We start from the raw sequence: 16,051 nt of genomic DNA on the forward strand, positions 1-16,051 counted from the left end.
GATTGCAAATGCAGATTAAGTTACTTGCATTTGTCTGATTGTGTAATTGCCAGACTGCACATTCAAATGAGTATTTGTTTAACTGTGTGATATACAGATAGAGCTTATGTACTCGAGGCCAAATTCACCCCTGTTGCAATTTCCCCAACTCCAGCAGCAATTACTTTAAGGATTAATTTGGCCCACAGTGTTTTCTAGTGGATGTGATTCATCATCTCTTTCCTATAACAAAGAATAATACAGTGTTTCAATCAGCGGTGATGTCCTGGCCTCCTCGAGGCTGCCGGACTCCCTGTTTAATCAGACATAAAACAAATCACTTGTAGAGGCAGAGGCGTATAAGCATGCTTTAATTACAATATTGTAACACCAATTAGAGATCTATCTAATCGAGGACTCAGTACTTCCTACTCGGGTATTACTCCCATGTTGGGATAATTACTGCTAATTAAGCTTGGAACTAATTAGGCCAAATGATCTCATTTATACCAACATAGATGACTTCTAGGAGTTCACACACAAAAAAAAATCCAGGGGTGATTGTATCACTCCTGGACTCACCAGCACTTGGCTTTTGAGATAGACTGTCCCTCCCCAGCAGAGAAGCCCTGTTGGAACCCAAGTCCCAGACCTCAGGGCTCTTCCCAAGGTGCAGCAATGCTCTCCGGTGGCATTCCCACTGGATGGCCCAAGTCACCGCCTGCTCTAAAGGACACCGTGCATTAACAGAGCCATATCCCATAGTAGTCCAGTTCAGGAAAACCTATCAATCACCCTCACCCAGTCCCAGTCACCTTCTCAGCACACCCCTACCACCGAAGCATTTCTTAAGCACACTGAATGTACTTGTTGCATGATTTGCATCGATGCTGTGTATGGTTAGAAATTACATCCCAAGCGTTTGGTAACAGAGGCTCAGCGCACCTCACAGCATGGCCGAGGGAAGCAGCTGACTGGCAAATGGAGCTCCTGTTCTCCCAGGCTCATTCTGCTTACAGCCTGGCTGGTTTTAACAGAGCCGACTTCTCACTGCACTCAGAAAAAATAAAGGACAGCCTGTCAAGCCGTGTTTATGTTGCAGCTTCTCCTCCTCTCCCCTAGTCTCAGAATTTCTGCACCAGCTCAGCACTGAGACTCTCAGGTAAAGAGACACCAAGTCAAAGCAGCTGTTAGCAAAACTACCACTTAGACCTGCCTTTGGTTGATGGAAACAGCAGCAGGCAGGCAGTGCGGTGTTCCTTGCCTAATGCCAATTGGGTTGAACCAGTGGTAAGACGAAGCTTAAAAACAAAAGCTTTGAGTGCTGGATTTTTATCTGGTTAGCTTAGGGATTAAGTCGAACAGGAATTCAACTGTTGCTTTTCACCCGAAAGATGTTTTTTGCAACAGCAGCGTGATTTTCTCCTGCATTATTTGCTGATTTTAGCTTCATGCTGACTGAAAGAAAGCCACTTATTGAAAAGCACCTTTTGAAATAACTGGACATCCTGCTAATGCAAGGCAGGACTCAGATCTTCAGCCCCACCTGCCTGTGCTACTAACGTCACAGACATACATGGCCTCCCATCCCCACACTCCCAGAGCAACTCAACACCTCTGCTCAGCCTGTCACAGCCGCTGAGGCTGCAAACTGACAGGTCTGTGCTATAGTACAGGCCCATCACATTCACCACACAGATCACTCCTTCCCTTGCATCCTTTCTTCCAGCTTCTTCAAGATTCCAAGACCTGCTTCAAGGTGACGAACAACTCTGCATGCAGTAAAATCTGCTTTCTCCTTCCTGTTGGCTTTCTCTCACCAGCTCCCTTTATTGCTCCTAAACACTTCGTTCTTTAATGTTTTCTTCCACTTCAAGCCCGAACCCCAGAGCCAAAGCCACTGACACCAGGAATGTGCCATTGTCTTCAGGTCTTCTTCCAGCCTGCCCTTTTGTCCTCACATGATCATTGTTCCCTGGTGAGTCACAGCTCCTCCACACGCCTCCCGAACAGGCTTCTCTTTCCCAAAGCCTGTCAGAGGGGAGCCCAGCAGGATTCCCTACACCAGCTTAACCCGGTACCAACACCTCCTGGAGCAGACCCTCCAGCTGCCTGAGGCATTTCCAGACAAGTGCCACTTCGTTATGTGGCACATCAGTATAAGATTCACATATCACACACAGGAATCCTCTGCAAACAATATTCTATCTCTGCCATTTTCCTCAGAGAGCAACATGGCTCCCAGCTCTGATCCCCCCCCTCCACTTGTTACCCACTCCCATCGCAGCTCCAGAGTTCACTCCTCCCTCCTCTGGCAGTCCTGTCATTCCTTTCCTCCCAGCTGCCCAGGCCTTCCGTGCTACCTCCTCTGGTCCAGATACACCAGCAGACTACAAATGCAATCATCCATACGCATATCAGATTGCATACTGGAAATGCACATGCTTCCACATGCTGCAACAGAGCAGCCCGTGGCCCATTGAATCACATTTATTTGGGTATCTTGAGGAAAGGAGTGGGTTGGAGATCTTCTAACAGAAACACAACCGTCGAACCCAAAGTCTGAGCAAGGCAATGGTGGATACATCATCAGGGCAGCATTCAGCAGAAGCACACACTAGGCCAAAGGGATCATTCTGAATGGCTAAAGAGGAGAAATTCAGGAGCTCGAGAACAGAAATGCATCCCACCTGAGCAGAAAACACCAATAAATAAGATGCTTTATGCTGACTGAGTGCCAGGAGCCTCCTAACATCCTCCCCAAGCGCTGCATACAGTACTCTCTTCAGCTGCCAGTGGTTTGGATGGCAGAAACCAAGCAAACAAGCTCCCTGAGTAACAGAGGAAGGAAGGGAAGCAACACCCAGGTGGAGGAACATCAAGTCACAACCACTACAGAAAGCACCAAGAATGCCCTAATTTTGGACTACAAGAAGTCCTTCAGGATACAGGCTGTCTCTTGTCAGTGCTTGAGCTGCACACTGCACCACAGGACCCCACAAACAAATACCTGCTGTTACCAGCCTCCTGCAGAAAGACCATCACCACAGCACCTCCCATAGGGCAGCTGCAGAAGATGATGGTCTCTGACAGTGCCAGTCTGGAAAAACAGCCAGGGTCCCAACAGCAGAATGGTAGGTGAGATGGGACACCGACCCTGTCCCCTTCCATCTCACATGTCTGGGTTGGGACTGGCTGCATTTTTAAAAGGAAAGCGAAGGGGCTGCTGCTTACTGCAGCAGTTGCCTGTTTGGAATTCCCAGCCCTCCTAAGAGTCCTCACTCTGGCTCCCGCAGCATCCGGCAGGAACACATCCCTAAGTCTAGCTTAGAAACAAGATGTATTTATTTGTTATCATTTTCAGTTCTCCGAGCAAGGTAAAGGTCAGAGCGCTTATCTTCTGGGGTTGGTTCCTGCTCCCACTCATGTGATTCAAAACCAATTGAGTGATTTTTTCCATCCTTCTCAGACAGAGAAAAATCCAGTGGGCCTGAAACCTGATACAAGGCATTTTCTAAAGAGGATCTGTGAGAAGAAAGGATCCACTGCAATGGGAGGCAAGGGAGGTTTGGAGATACTCTTAGGTACTCCTCCCCAGTCCCATGAGATGCAGTGAAACATGCATTGAGATGAATAAGGAGGCCACGGCTTTTTCCCCAAGTTTGACCCAAGCTGATGACAAGGACAGGAGCGAGCAGGTCACCTACGTGGCACTCCAAGGGGCTGCATTTTGGGTGATGAGACTCAAGGACAGGGCCACATGTACATGGGCTGCTCCATCATCTACAGGATTAACTGATGCAAAACATGGGAAGATGTGCTTTTTCTCTTTGCACCGTAGGACTTCATTAACCTTTCAGGAGCTTGCTGATAGTGAAGTAGAAGCAATGGGAAAATCACTGTTCTGGGAGAAGTGACTTTTGCTGTGTCATTAATAGCACACACCTAGGAGAGATTAAAGCCACCAGCAAGCAATGGACACTGACAAGTAATACTCCACATTTCATCTCTGCTCTCTGATCTGCTGTCTCAATGTCCCTTCTCCCTTCTCTCCAGTTGACAGCACGACCAGGGAGACAAGGAAACTAGATGGGGAGGCAAACAAGGCTGAAGAACATGATGGTAAGAGTCTGGGGAGAGACCTATCCCAGAGTCAAAGCAGGAGGGAAGGACCAAGTAAAACTGGTGAAGCAAGTACAGAGAGGGGGGAGAAACAGCTGTGGGAAAAACTGAAAAGGATTATGGCATCTTACATAGAGCATGAGGGATGGATGCAAGGTCAGTCTGCTGCAAAGACAGAAGAGGAAAATCAGGAACTGTTTGGGTAGTAGAGCCAAAGCCCATGACTTCTATTAGCCTAGGACTGAGTCATGCATGGCAGGGACAAATGTGGTGTTACTCAGAAATGGTGGAGAAAGTCACCATGCCCTGTCCTGACAGACACTGGCTGAACTTGAACACACGGACACCTGTGTGACCTCTTGATGCTTTGCTGCCAGGAGCCTCTACCTGGCCAGCACTCCCATCAGTCTGCTGAACCACTGCTGCCCACCCTGAGAAAGAGGTCCTCCATGCAGGGGGCTGCTGCTCTGCCTGTGACTAGCACAGATATCTCCAGGTGATGGCCAGAGGAGGTGGCTGTACCATAGCCAGGTAGATCACAAAAAGCCAGAGGATGGCAGGGAGTGTGGGAGTAGAACAAGCAGCCAGGACCAGAGCAAGCCACGAGGCTGTGTCCAAAGAGGTACAGGGACACGAGGAGGCAAAATGTGAGACGACAGACTTCAGGCTGTCAGGCTGATCCCATGTGCTGTCGTTTTCTCTCAGCCCTTGCTAGCCTGGCCTGCAGGCACAGTCAGCAGCTCCCATGCAGTGAAGCTATGAGGATAGGCAGCAGAGGAAAGCAAAAAGAGGTCCAAGGTGGAGAGACTCACAAGGAAGGGATCCAGGAGAATCAACCGGAGAGAGGAGAAATGAAGAGTGTGGCACATGAATAATGGGGGAGGGTAGGAGATACAGGGTGAGAGAATAAAATGACATGAACAGAAGGAAGGGAGCTGCAAATAGAAGGGGATGTGGAAACAGCAGAGAGAAACAGATTGCCAGAGCGGTGGAAGTAGAGGAGACCTAGAGGGACAGAATATAATAAGAACCCTTAAAATGAGAGGAAAATAGGAGAGAGAAGGGAGGGAGAGGAAGAGTGAGAGAAGGATTTATGGTCTCCCTGAGAAGGAAGAAAGCCTTGAGCTTTTTTCTCCCTATCTCTCAAAGATTTTGTGAAGGCAGAGAGAAGACCTGTCATCCTCATTTTAAGAATGGAGGAGCTAAGGTGCAGAGGCTGAGAGATGCCGTGGATGAATGAGATGGCAGAAAAAAAGCTTAGCTTCCTACTTAAACACTCCTGTCAGAGACACTGGTGAAGAACAACCCTGACTTTCTCCTCTTGAGCACAGCAGAGAGAGATCACTACCCAGAGATGGTAGAAAGATGGCTTGAGAGAAGAATGAGAGATCAACCAAAGCAACGTAGCTACAGGAGTCACACCTGCTCTTTTTCACCAACACTCCATCTCTAGAGATCCAAACGTAGAGGTACTTGGAGTGAATTAGCCTAGAATGCACCAAAACAAGAGACAGCTGTTTTGGAGAATCATCAGCAGGGACAGGACACTACAGCACAGGTCCAGCTGCTCACCTACCCCAGCAGCTCACAAGGAAGAGTAATAGGGGCTCTGCTCCTACAGTGCACACCAACACCTTTCATTTGCAGAGGTTTTGTTTGTTTGTTTGCTTTTTCCTTCTAGAGGGTCAAATATTTATCCAGCTTTATTTCTACCACCTTAATGTTTCAGAAGCCACTGCAGAAAACTGTCTTTCCGTGCACGCAAATAAACATCAAACCCCTAAAGACACATATACCTGAGTCAAATATGGTATCCAAGAGCCCTGAATAAACCAGACAGCCAGTGCCTGTTTGCTCTCTTGTATGCACACAGGCAAACAGAGCTTCCCCGCCACCCACTCTACATAAGAGCCCACAGGATCAGGTGCTCTCTTAACCCCAGGCAGCGCTCCTTTATGACTGAATGCTCAGGAGCTGTCTAGGATTCCCCTCTCGGTGAGTGACCAAGGTCCCTCAGCTATAAACTGATGTTAATGGCGGGTTGTGTACCTCGTTTGTTTACCACTGAGGAGGAATGATTGTCGTGGCTGTCAAGACTATAAAAATATTTCCATGACTTCAGACAGCTTGGCATTTTTACATGCAACTGAGAGAGTGGGTGAATGTACAGATGAAAAATTGAAGAAACATTATTAAGGGAGTACAGAGACTACCTCCTAGCAGCACCAAGATGTCTCACAGAGGCCAGAGAGGTCAGAGACGTTTCTGAATAAAATGCATTTTTTCCCCCTCAGGTCTCTGAAGAGCTGGCAATAATTAAGCCTTACAACACCTTTCTGGAGTAGATAAGTCAGCCGAGGCCAGCCAAGGTTAAAGGACTCGCCGGTGATCACACTTAGCAAACCAGAGAGGAGAATAAAACCTAACACATCTCGGTCCTGTTAACCAAGCTCCTGCTGACACCCAGGCCCAGGGACGGGACTAAGAGGGAAGGCTGCCACATGCGGGTCCTCAAAGCCAGCACGACAATGGGACAAAGAGCCGAGCGGCAGCATTCGCTGCGACTTGAAGATGGTAATTGTGAAAGCAAGTGACAGAAGGCTGGGAAGCAGTGCCTAGTTACGAACTGTGGTGCCAACTGTATTAAATATACATTGATAGATTCAATTACAACGAGCATCATGCAAAATGGAAGCGTCTGCAGTCCAGGACCCAGGATGGCGAGACGGCAAGATGGGCATAACCCCAAAACATCATCACGTTTTTCAGGAAGAAATTCCTGCTTCCTGATTTCCTAGCAAAGGTGCAGCCTTCTCACTCAGTGCACTGTCCGAAGTCACCCCAGCCAGGGTCTGGATGGTGACACCCAAGCTCCAGTGCTAGCGAGAAGTGCTGCTGACTCAGGTTTAGTGGGCTCCATTCATCTGTAGAGATCCATATCACCTACCACTGAGCAGCCCTTTGTTATCGATGTCACCAGAGAAGCTGCAGAGTGAAGTGGCAGAGAAAGTGAGCTACTCATCAGTGAGCCACCGCCACCTCGCCAGTGCCTGCTGAACCTGGACTAGGCTGCGCCATGCTCATGTGTGTGCTGCCCTGTGCCGGTCTGATACATAGCCCTGAATCCATCTGTGCCAAAACAGTGCTGTTCCAGGGAGCCCTGGGCACATGGGATGTGGCAGAAGGCAAAGCCAGATCCTGGCATCATTAACTGATTCGATGGTTAATACAATGGATGCATATTGCGAAGGGAAGGTCACCGCTTCGCTCTTCTTCCATTTTTACGCATTTCCTCAGGATTTCAGAGTTATGAAATTATCACTGTCACTCCCCAGAGCTCCATCCTGTGCTTACCATGACACATGGACTACCCAGACCACCAGTAATGATTTAATTTCCTCCTCCTCAGAGCAAAAATAGCAAGGATAATCATTCAGCACTCCACACACACAGCTGCCACCTGAAAAGTGCAGGTGAGCGCAGTTAAATGGAAAGGCAAGTATGATCTTAGGCCATTTTTTGTACCTGGAGAACTAGACCAGCCGTATTTTGCATGCAAGATTACAGGTCTGTGTGTAGCTGCATTTTTACATTCCATTACTGCAATTGCACACGGCCAGTTACGTGCTTTAGCAGCAGCTTACAAAAGCAACTGCTGCTAAACATACAAAATCCAGCTCACAGATGCAGACTAAAAACACGCTCCTTGTTTTTCTGCCATCGGAAAAACATGCATTTGCTGTCTGCCTGCCCGTTGTGCAAACAGTGCCCAGCATACTGCCTCATGCTTACACTTGCACATTGATCCACGTTCAGCCAAGCCTTCTAATAACCTGAAGTGCATACAGCATTTTGCAATTAGAAGCGTCTCAAAAATGCAAAAAAGGCCCAGGTTTTGCATAAAAATCTCCCAGCAAGCAGCCGTAACCACTTCTCTGCCTCCAGTGTATTATCTGTTCCAGGCTCCCAAGAAACATAGCACTCACAGTGTAAGACAGTAAGAGAAGAATACCTTTTCCATTTAAACTATAGGGGAGTTTTACCTAGATAGACTGCAATTTCCTGAGCTGGAACCTGGCAAAGCGCCCGGGGCTACGACCACCCCCCTCCTTTGCTTGCAAAAATTACTGTGGAGTCTTCAACAGCCAGAAATAGTTTTCACAGTTTTGTTTTTACGTTTCTTCTGAAAGATGCTGAGGCAAGCTCAGCTGTAAGCAAACCCGGGCGCTGCACAACTTCCAAGAACTAAACTGATGCGCGATGTTCTAAGCACACTATCCCCAAATACCCTACTGAGGAATGGTTCAGCACTGAGTCAGAAGGAAGCGGGCTGAATCACAAATAGCGATTCCTGCAAGCTGCCTTCCCCCCGCCCCCAAGTCCATGATCTAAGCAGTGACCAGGTTGTGGTTAGCTTGGGAAATCTGATGAGATCACAGTCTGGGGAGATACAGCTTCAGACACTTGAGTTTTTGTTAGCTCCTTGTTTTGCATGGAGACACGGACGGCAGTTGCTCTACCAGGTTCCCCATATGTTTGTAATACTGTTGTTATGGGAATACATGTACAGTCCATGTCACTGGCAAGTTGCGCTGCTTTGTGCTGGAAGGACAAAACAGAACTCATTGTCCAACAGAGCACTGAGCTTAGGCATAGCTCAAGCAAAATTTATCGCAGCGTGAGTCACGCTCAGTGCAAAACACGTGCTTCGTTCACACGATGCTGTGGGACCCTGCCACGCTGTACACCATCAGGACCCACCTTCTGCAAGACCTCTGGGTTTGAGACCGCTCTTTCTCCAATGGGAGAAGTGAAGGATAAAGTGGGAACAACTTGAGTACTAACACATGAATCCACATCACAGAGCAAAAATACCTGCTTCCCAAGTACCCCCAAAATGGGCAATGAGCTTGCTTACAGGAATATTGTGTGTGTTTATGTCTGCAAGGCTCTTATCAAAACCACTGTGCCTGAGAAGCCTACGTACACCCTTAGGTGCTGGCAGGGAGCACCTATGGGGCTCACATCTCTGGAGGCACCAGCAGCAACTGAGGCTCTGCTACATCAGAGTGGCACTGAAGAACCGACGAGGACAAACCTTCATGCCTGACAATCCCAAAAAGTGCGAGATGCAAGCGGGAGGAGTGAAATGTGTTTTGTTTACTGTGAACCCCACTGACTCCTGAGCTACTGCTGAAGATCTCAGCCACAAGAGAGGAGCTCACTGGAGTAACATGCAACCAGCTCAAAGGAATACCAATTTATGCATTTAGGCTCCTTTTAGCCGTCTGCAGGCAGTGACAGACATGGCTCCTCTCCCTGCCCCCTCAGCCCTGAGACATTGCCATTTTCTGTCCCCATTTCATGCAGCCAGGCACATCCCATGCTGTAGTTGAAGTTTAATTGCATATGCACTCTGTGGGGAAGAGCAGCATGGGACAAAGCCGTCCATCCACAAAGGAGAGGGGCAGGAGGCTAAGAATCATTCCTGTCCTCCAGTTACCCTCACTGAACGACACATCTAGGATTTTAAAGTGCATCGCTGATCAGATCTGCAGGTTGTCCTAGAAGGAGAAAAGTGACATAAAATATGCACAAGCCTTCCTTCTGTCCTGACAGCAGGTTGAGTTTTCAGATGATGTGGAAACAGCAGCCTGCTCTCCTCCCCCAACATGGTGTCCTCACGCCTTCGCTTCAGTGCTGCCGCCTCACTGCCTTCTCCAGGGCCCTGCTCCCTCCCCAGCATCCCCACTGTGGCTCTGCCCAAGGCTCCTTGCCACAGCCTTTGTGCCTGCTTAGCCCTTGGCCTCTCCTCTCAACACACCAAGCAGGGGCCCATTAGTGGTCTCTGTTGTTTGGCACAAAGCAAGAACAAGAAAGGGCATCAAATTGCCTTCTGGGGGCAGAATTTGCCCACGCTGCCAACCCGGCTGCACTCCAGGCAGGTGATCCCAGAGAGGATGGGAAGAGCGTGTACATGTACAATACGTCCACGTGCACAGCATGCCAGCCTCTCTGCCAGGTGCAGGCATTGCCTTCCTTCTCTCCTCATCTTCAGTAAGAGACACACAGAGAACCCGAGATCAGCTGTCTGCATGTATATGTGCATAAAATTTTTATGGCATTGTTTGTGTGTGTGATGTTTGCGGTGTGTATCTGCTCCATCACAAGACTGCTGTAGGGAACAGAAATGCAAAAGTGTGGTACATCTTGGTTTTCAGTCTTGACTGCCCTGTACCTCACATCAGCTCTCGTGCAAAGTTGGATGTAAAATCCTTCTGGTGTCTCACTGATAGAATGAGCTCTGATCCACAGCGAGGAAAACAAGAGAACCAAGCCATGCCTACCAAGAACCATGTTTATAACACGTACCCCTTGCCCCTCCAGAGCATGCCACTAATGCAGGTACACCAGCAAAAACTTGCTGCTTCCGAGAACAGGAGTACAGTACATGTGAGAAGCTTGACTTCACCCCTAGGCCTATTTCACTAAGGCTTGGGAAGCATCAGATTTGTCCTTGTTGTTGACAGATTCCAACATAATCAACAGAGATTCACCAATTCACGCTAACAGAAGGTGCCCTACACCACTCACAGACAAGGCAAGCCACACACTCTCTGCCACCAGCCCTCGGGCTTCTTATGAGGAGCTCTCCCTTCCCTTTCTCAGCAGTGAAACACAGACCTCCGCTTCCTTCTGCGCCCCAAAGCCCTGCTGCCCCACATCTGGCTCACCCATGCTCGCCCCTTACTCTGCCCTCACTGAGTTCAAAATTCTCCCTCATTTCCAAGCTGCTCCCACGTCTCCATCGGCCACCCTTATCCCCCCGCTCCCTACCTGCCAGCACCTCTCCCGCTGGTTTTCCACCGGCACCAAAACCATTAGAGCCGGCGGCACAAGCTCCTCACTGGTCCGCCTGCATGAGGCCAGCATCTCCGTCCCCACCTCACTGCCCAATGAGGCCCATTCCAAGCTTCCAAGCCCAGCCAGAGAGCTCTCCCCTGCCGTGCCCAAAACCCCGGAGCGAGTCTCCCCGCACGCCTCCATCACCGGGCTTCCGCCTGCACAGCGCGGGATGGAGGAGGCATCGTGGAGAGCGCTACACCCAGCCATGCTTTTCTGCTTTGATTCTTTCGCTGCTTATTTATTTATTTTGCAGAGGGAGGCAGCGATAGCGAGAGAAGCCAGCTGAGATTTGTGCCTTGCACGTTCTTTTTTTTGTTGTTGTTTTTTGTGGGTTTTTTTTTTTTTTTTTTTTTTTTTTTCTGCAGCAGCAGCAACAGCAGCGAGAGCCTCCATCTTCCCCGCCGGATTGAGCAGGGTCTCAGGACGACGGCATCTCCCTCCCACCTCCGCTCCCCTCGTCCCCCGGCAGCGAGGCACCGCTCCCGCCGCCGGCTGCGGGGCACGGCCGCCCGCCCTCTCCCCCTTCGGCTCCCGCTCAGCTCTGCCTGCGTCGGGACGCGGGGACGACGGATTCGCGCAGCCCGTCGCTTATTTTCACCGAAACGACCACAAACCAGCGAAACCCGATGCCAAACTTACAGACCTCCCGAGAGGCGCGGAGAGGCTTTTCGAGGGCAGAACCCCTCCGGGATTCACGGCACCCGGGGCGCGAAACGCAACCGCGCGCGGACCGCCCCCTCCACCCTCCCGGGCCCCGCCGACAAAAGACCCCGCGGGGGCTCCCCGGGCCCGGCCGCCAACAGGTGTGACGCGCCCCGCGTTCCCCCGCCGCCACGGGGGAAACCGAGGCACGGCGCCGCCCGCCCGCCGCAAAACTTTCCGCCCCCCGCCGCGCCGCGCAGCGCCGGGCCGGACTGCGGCACGCACCGCCGGCGGCCGCCGCGGCGGAGGCGTCCCGGGGCCGGGCCGGGCGGCGGCCGCAGCTTACCTGCCTCAGGCGGAGGGCGCGCTGCGCGGCATGGCGGCGGGGCGGGCGGCGGGAGGCGGCCGGCGGCCCGGCCTGCGCTCGCAGGGCGCTAGGGCAGCATCAAGGCAACTTAGGGGGAAGGCTGGCGGGGCCTATTGTCTGCGCGGGGCGGCGGGGCGGCGGGGCGGCCTCCCCCCGCGGGCGCCGCGGCGCTTGGTACGGCCCAGGCATTCATGCCAAGCGGCTCTGGCGCACGGCGCTCGCCTCCCGCGGCTGCTGACAAGCCGCAAACGAGGCGCCCCCTCCCGCCGCCTCCCCCGCCCCAGTGGCGGGCGGGACGCGTCGCGGCCTCCCCCGCCTCGCGCGCACCGGCGGCGGCGGCCCCCGGCCCCTGGGGAGCGCTCCGCCTCGGCCTCCCTCCTTCTCGGGGAGCCCGGCCGAGAGCCGCGGTGCCCGCCGAGCTCCGCCACCGAGCTGCTGGGCGGTGGGCGCGACGTGCCCGAGGAGGAGGGAGCCATCTCACGTGGCCGTCGTCCCCATCCCAGCTTTGGCTCCTCTTGAGGGCCCGTGCCCCAGGAACCGCCAACCTCCAGCTCTCTGGGGCTTCTGTGGGAACCCAGTGAGGAAATCGTAGTGGCTCCCAGGCCACACTGCCCCTGAGCTCGGGCTGGGGCTGAGCCCTTCAGTGGCACCCTGACCATCCAGGCCTACACGCCCTCCGTCCAGCAGAAGATAAACCAAAACGTGGCCGGTGTGAATCACGGAACGGTGTGCCTGATGCACGGGTTCACGAGGGTTCAGTCGGCTCAGCGAGGAGCCACATGACCCACTGTCATAGGTTTCATAACAAAACCACAAAACTCCATCTCAAAAAACACATCCCTGTCCAGGGACAACAAAAGGTTTTTCTGTGAGGCTCAGCGGAAAAGAACTGCAGAGCCCAGAAGTGTTGCACAAGCATCAGCTGGTTTCATTTAATAAAAATAATTATTATAATCACAGTAATCACCATTTAGATAGCTTTTTTGTCCAACGATAGCAAAGACACTTCACTAACTTGAGCAAGTATTTTTATCTAAATTTAAGAAGGGGTAAAACAAAGTCAGTCAGACAAAGTGACCTACCAAGGTCATCTTGCAAAAATGCAACAGAAAGGAGAATGCATGGTTCTGAATTTAAGAGACCAACAGTGAAGTCACCTTCCAAACACAGAGCTCCTACAATCTCCCGAAACTCTAAAGTTTTATTGAGTCGTAGAATAATAGAAGTTCTGTACTAGTCCATGTTGCTCTGTGAAGAATTTTAATCAGGTCCAATTTGCAGTTCGGATACTAGGACAGATGCAAATGATGTGTTTCCTAGGAAAGAGAAATGAAGGTCAAGCAAGGAAGAAAGACTGTGACCGAGAATGGCTGTAGATGGAGAGAGGAACGGGCTGGGGGAAGCACAGCCAGGCTAGAAAACCAGTGTGCACGAAGGCTCCATATCTCTGTACACCAAAGCCACTTCACGGTGCCGGAATTCTGCCCTGAGAGGAGCTGAGCACAGTTTGTTTCTGAATGAGGGACCTGGGTCTTGTCAGGGTGCCATAAAGGCTGGGGTCTACTCAAGCCATCCTAAAAAGCTCAGGATTTCTACATCTTTTCATATAGTCTTTTAAGGGAGAACAAACCTCCCCAGGCTGCCAGCTTGAAACCTGATTATTTTCAGATCCACACAGATCCACACTCTGCTAATGGGAAAAAACAACCCAGGGCTAAACTCACCTTGTCTAGGAAGGCTGCACCCAGCAGAAACAGCCTCTCTTGGCCGCTCCCAGTCTCACTTTTTAGGCTGCTTTTGTACCTCAGTGAAGATGACTTCGTCCTCTCTGCCAGCCCCTAGACCTGCTAGAGTCTAACCAGCCCTGGATGAGACCATGTCTTCTTGCAGCTGATGAGAGCTGCCGCTCCTGGCAGGGTGGATTTTCCCTCTTCCTTCATTTCCATAACGTTTCTCTTCTGTTTACTTTCCCATTGCTCTCCTCATGGCCCCAATTCAGGACAGCGTGTAAGCACATGTTTAATCTCATTGATCTCACGGCACTCCACTTACGAAGGAAAACACAGGTCCCTTCACAGAGTGCTTGTCTCTGAATTTTACATTAAAGAGATGCGAGATAAAATTCAGAAGCGGTCACCTGAGGGTGGACTGGGACGTGGGCATCCCCCCTCTCCTCAGGTGAAATGTGGAACAAGCAGGGTGCTGATCCCTGCAGATGCTTCCACCCCAGTGTATGCCTAGGGAAGCCACAACGCCGTTGGCAGGAGAGGTAAGCATGCCCTCTCTCCTCAAACAGGCGCGGCTCAGAAGCTGGAGCACTTCCACGGGAGACACAGACTGGAAACGCCAGGGGCAGAACAGGCAGCACAGGCTGGGGCTTCTGAATCTTCCAGGAGTACTTTAACCCGGCTGGATGCTGCACCTTACCAGGAAGCATCAGCCTAGCGATTCTGTACAGTGCCCATCCTGGACAGGCATGCTCTTGGAGGCACAGAAGCATTTTGTTTCTGGATTCGCCTGCTGCTGTGCTAAGCTTTGTCAAGCAGGAGGACAAGTACAGAGCAGAGCTGCTGAAACCAGGGGTCTCACAGTCAAAGCTGATGGGCCTGAGGGCTCTGGGCATTCCCAGAACTTGGCATCAGCTGAGCAAGGGTTTGCAGCATCATACCTTGCTCACAAGTATCTGAAATTCATCTGAATCCTGCTTCATGAGATCAAGAGCTTTGTTTGACTCATATCTGGGATTAATTTCCCTGTCTGTCAAGTAGGAATTACAATATCCCTTATTGGCACTTCTGTTAATTCAGACTGTATGATGTTTGGTGAGTTTGTTTGTTTGCTTTGCGGGGAGAGAGATAAAACATTTTCTGTATGTTCATGTACACTATCTTGTATGATAGGACCCCAACTCTAGTTAAAGTGATGAGATGGCTCCTGTAAAGAGGCAGACAGTGAGATAGTCTAGCTTACATACATACCTGCTTCCTTTTTCCACTGCACTGAAGCATTCATCTCCCACCTCCTCTACAAATGTATCAAGAATGAGTAAAAAAACAATAGTACTGTGCTTGTCTTGTGTCCCAAACAGGAGTACACACACTTGCACCATACAGACCTGTGCATGCCCAGTAGACCAGACACCTCTGCAAGGCACATAGGCAGATCACCCGCACAGCAGGTCTGACAATGTGGGGATTCGTTAGGCGTTGTGTTTCAGTGCTTGTATGCTATACAGTTCACCTCGCCGGCGTGCGATTGACCTATCCTGAATTTCTGGATGTTCAGCAGCCCAGCTATCTGACAGACCCGATGGGCATGTGGAAACTCTGATATTCCAATTTCATCCCAACAAAGTTCCCAGGTGGAGAAAGATGAGAAGTCTGGGGAAATATGCACACGTGGAAGCTCACCATGCTGAAAAAGACAGATGGATTCACCTGTACCTGTGCAGCAACTGTTCACAACTCTTCTGCTCTCTGCTGCTATGCTTCACCTCATGCTTGTTCTTCTTAGCTGAGTGCCCAGGTTGCTCAGAAAGATAGGGGTTCTCGAGTAAACGTTCCTCTGAACTGGCGTGGCTCTGCTTGTCCACACGTACACATCCCTCCTCACAACGCATCAGCTGGTCGTGCATGTTGGCTGTCCCTCTGTCCCTTGTAGCAGAGGTTTTGAAATGTTGTACTTGGTCACATTTTACAGCACTTTGGGGGGTCTTTTACTCAGCCCCATTAGTTTTCTCCTCTGTCAATGCAGCCTAATGCCATTGCCATAGATGCTTCATTCCTGGTCAGACCTCAGATAAAATATTCTTAAGAAAACCTCAGAAATCCCATTATTGCCAATTTTCAAACCATCTGTTCCTTTTCTTAAAGTCCCTGGTGCTGGATTCATGGGCTTATGCAAGAATCTCAGCTTTCACTAAAATAGGAAAAGTCACTTTTCTAGTTCCCAAAAGCCTCGAACACTGGAATACCAGAGGAGGACTCTGAAATGATCATGCACTTATTTCAAGCCAGATTTCTGAGATAATGCCCT

General features: G+C 50.7%; 1 protein-coding gene across 1 annotated transcript in view; it reads right to left on the reverse strand.

Annotated features, from left to right (window-relative positions):
• BCL9 (BCL9 transcription coactivator) overlaps window positions 1-12,023 on the reverse strand; it is a 54,536-nt gene extending 42,513 nt beyond the window's left edge. Inside the window, exon 1 of the mRNA XM_042866880.1 lies at window positions 11,996-12,023. The gene's annotated coding sequence lies outside the window, so the exon portion shown is untranslated. The remainder of the gene's footprint in view (window positions 1-11,995) is intronic.
• Between the last annotated feature and the right edge of the window lie 4,028 nt (window positions 12,024-16,051).

This window comes from Lagopus leucura, unplaced genomic scaffold (assembly GCF_019238085.1).
Source record: "Lagopus leucura isolate 7727_CA_CO unplaced genomic scaffold, USGS_WTPT01 Super-Scaffold_100001, whole genome shotgun sequence".
Classification (NCBI taxonomy): Eukaryota; Metazoa; Chordata; class Aves; order Galliformes; family Phasianidae; genus Lagopus; species Lagopus leucura.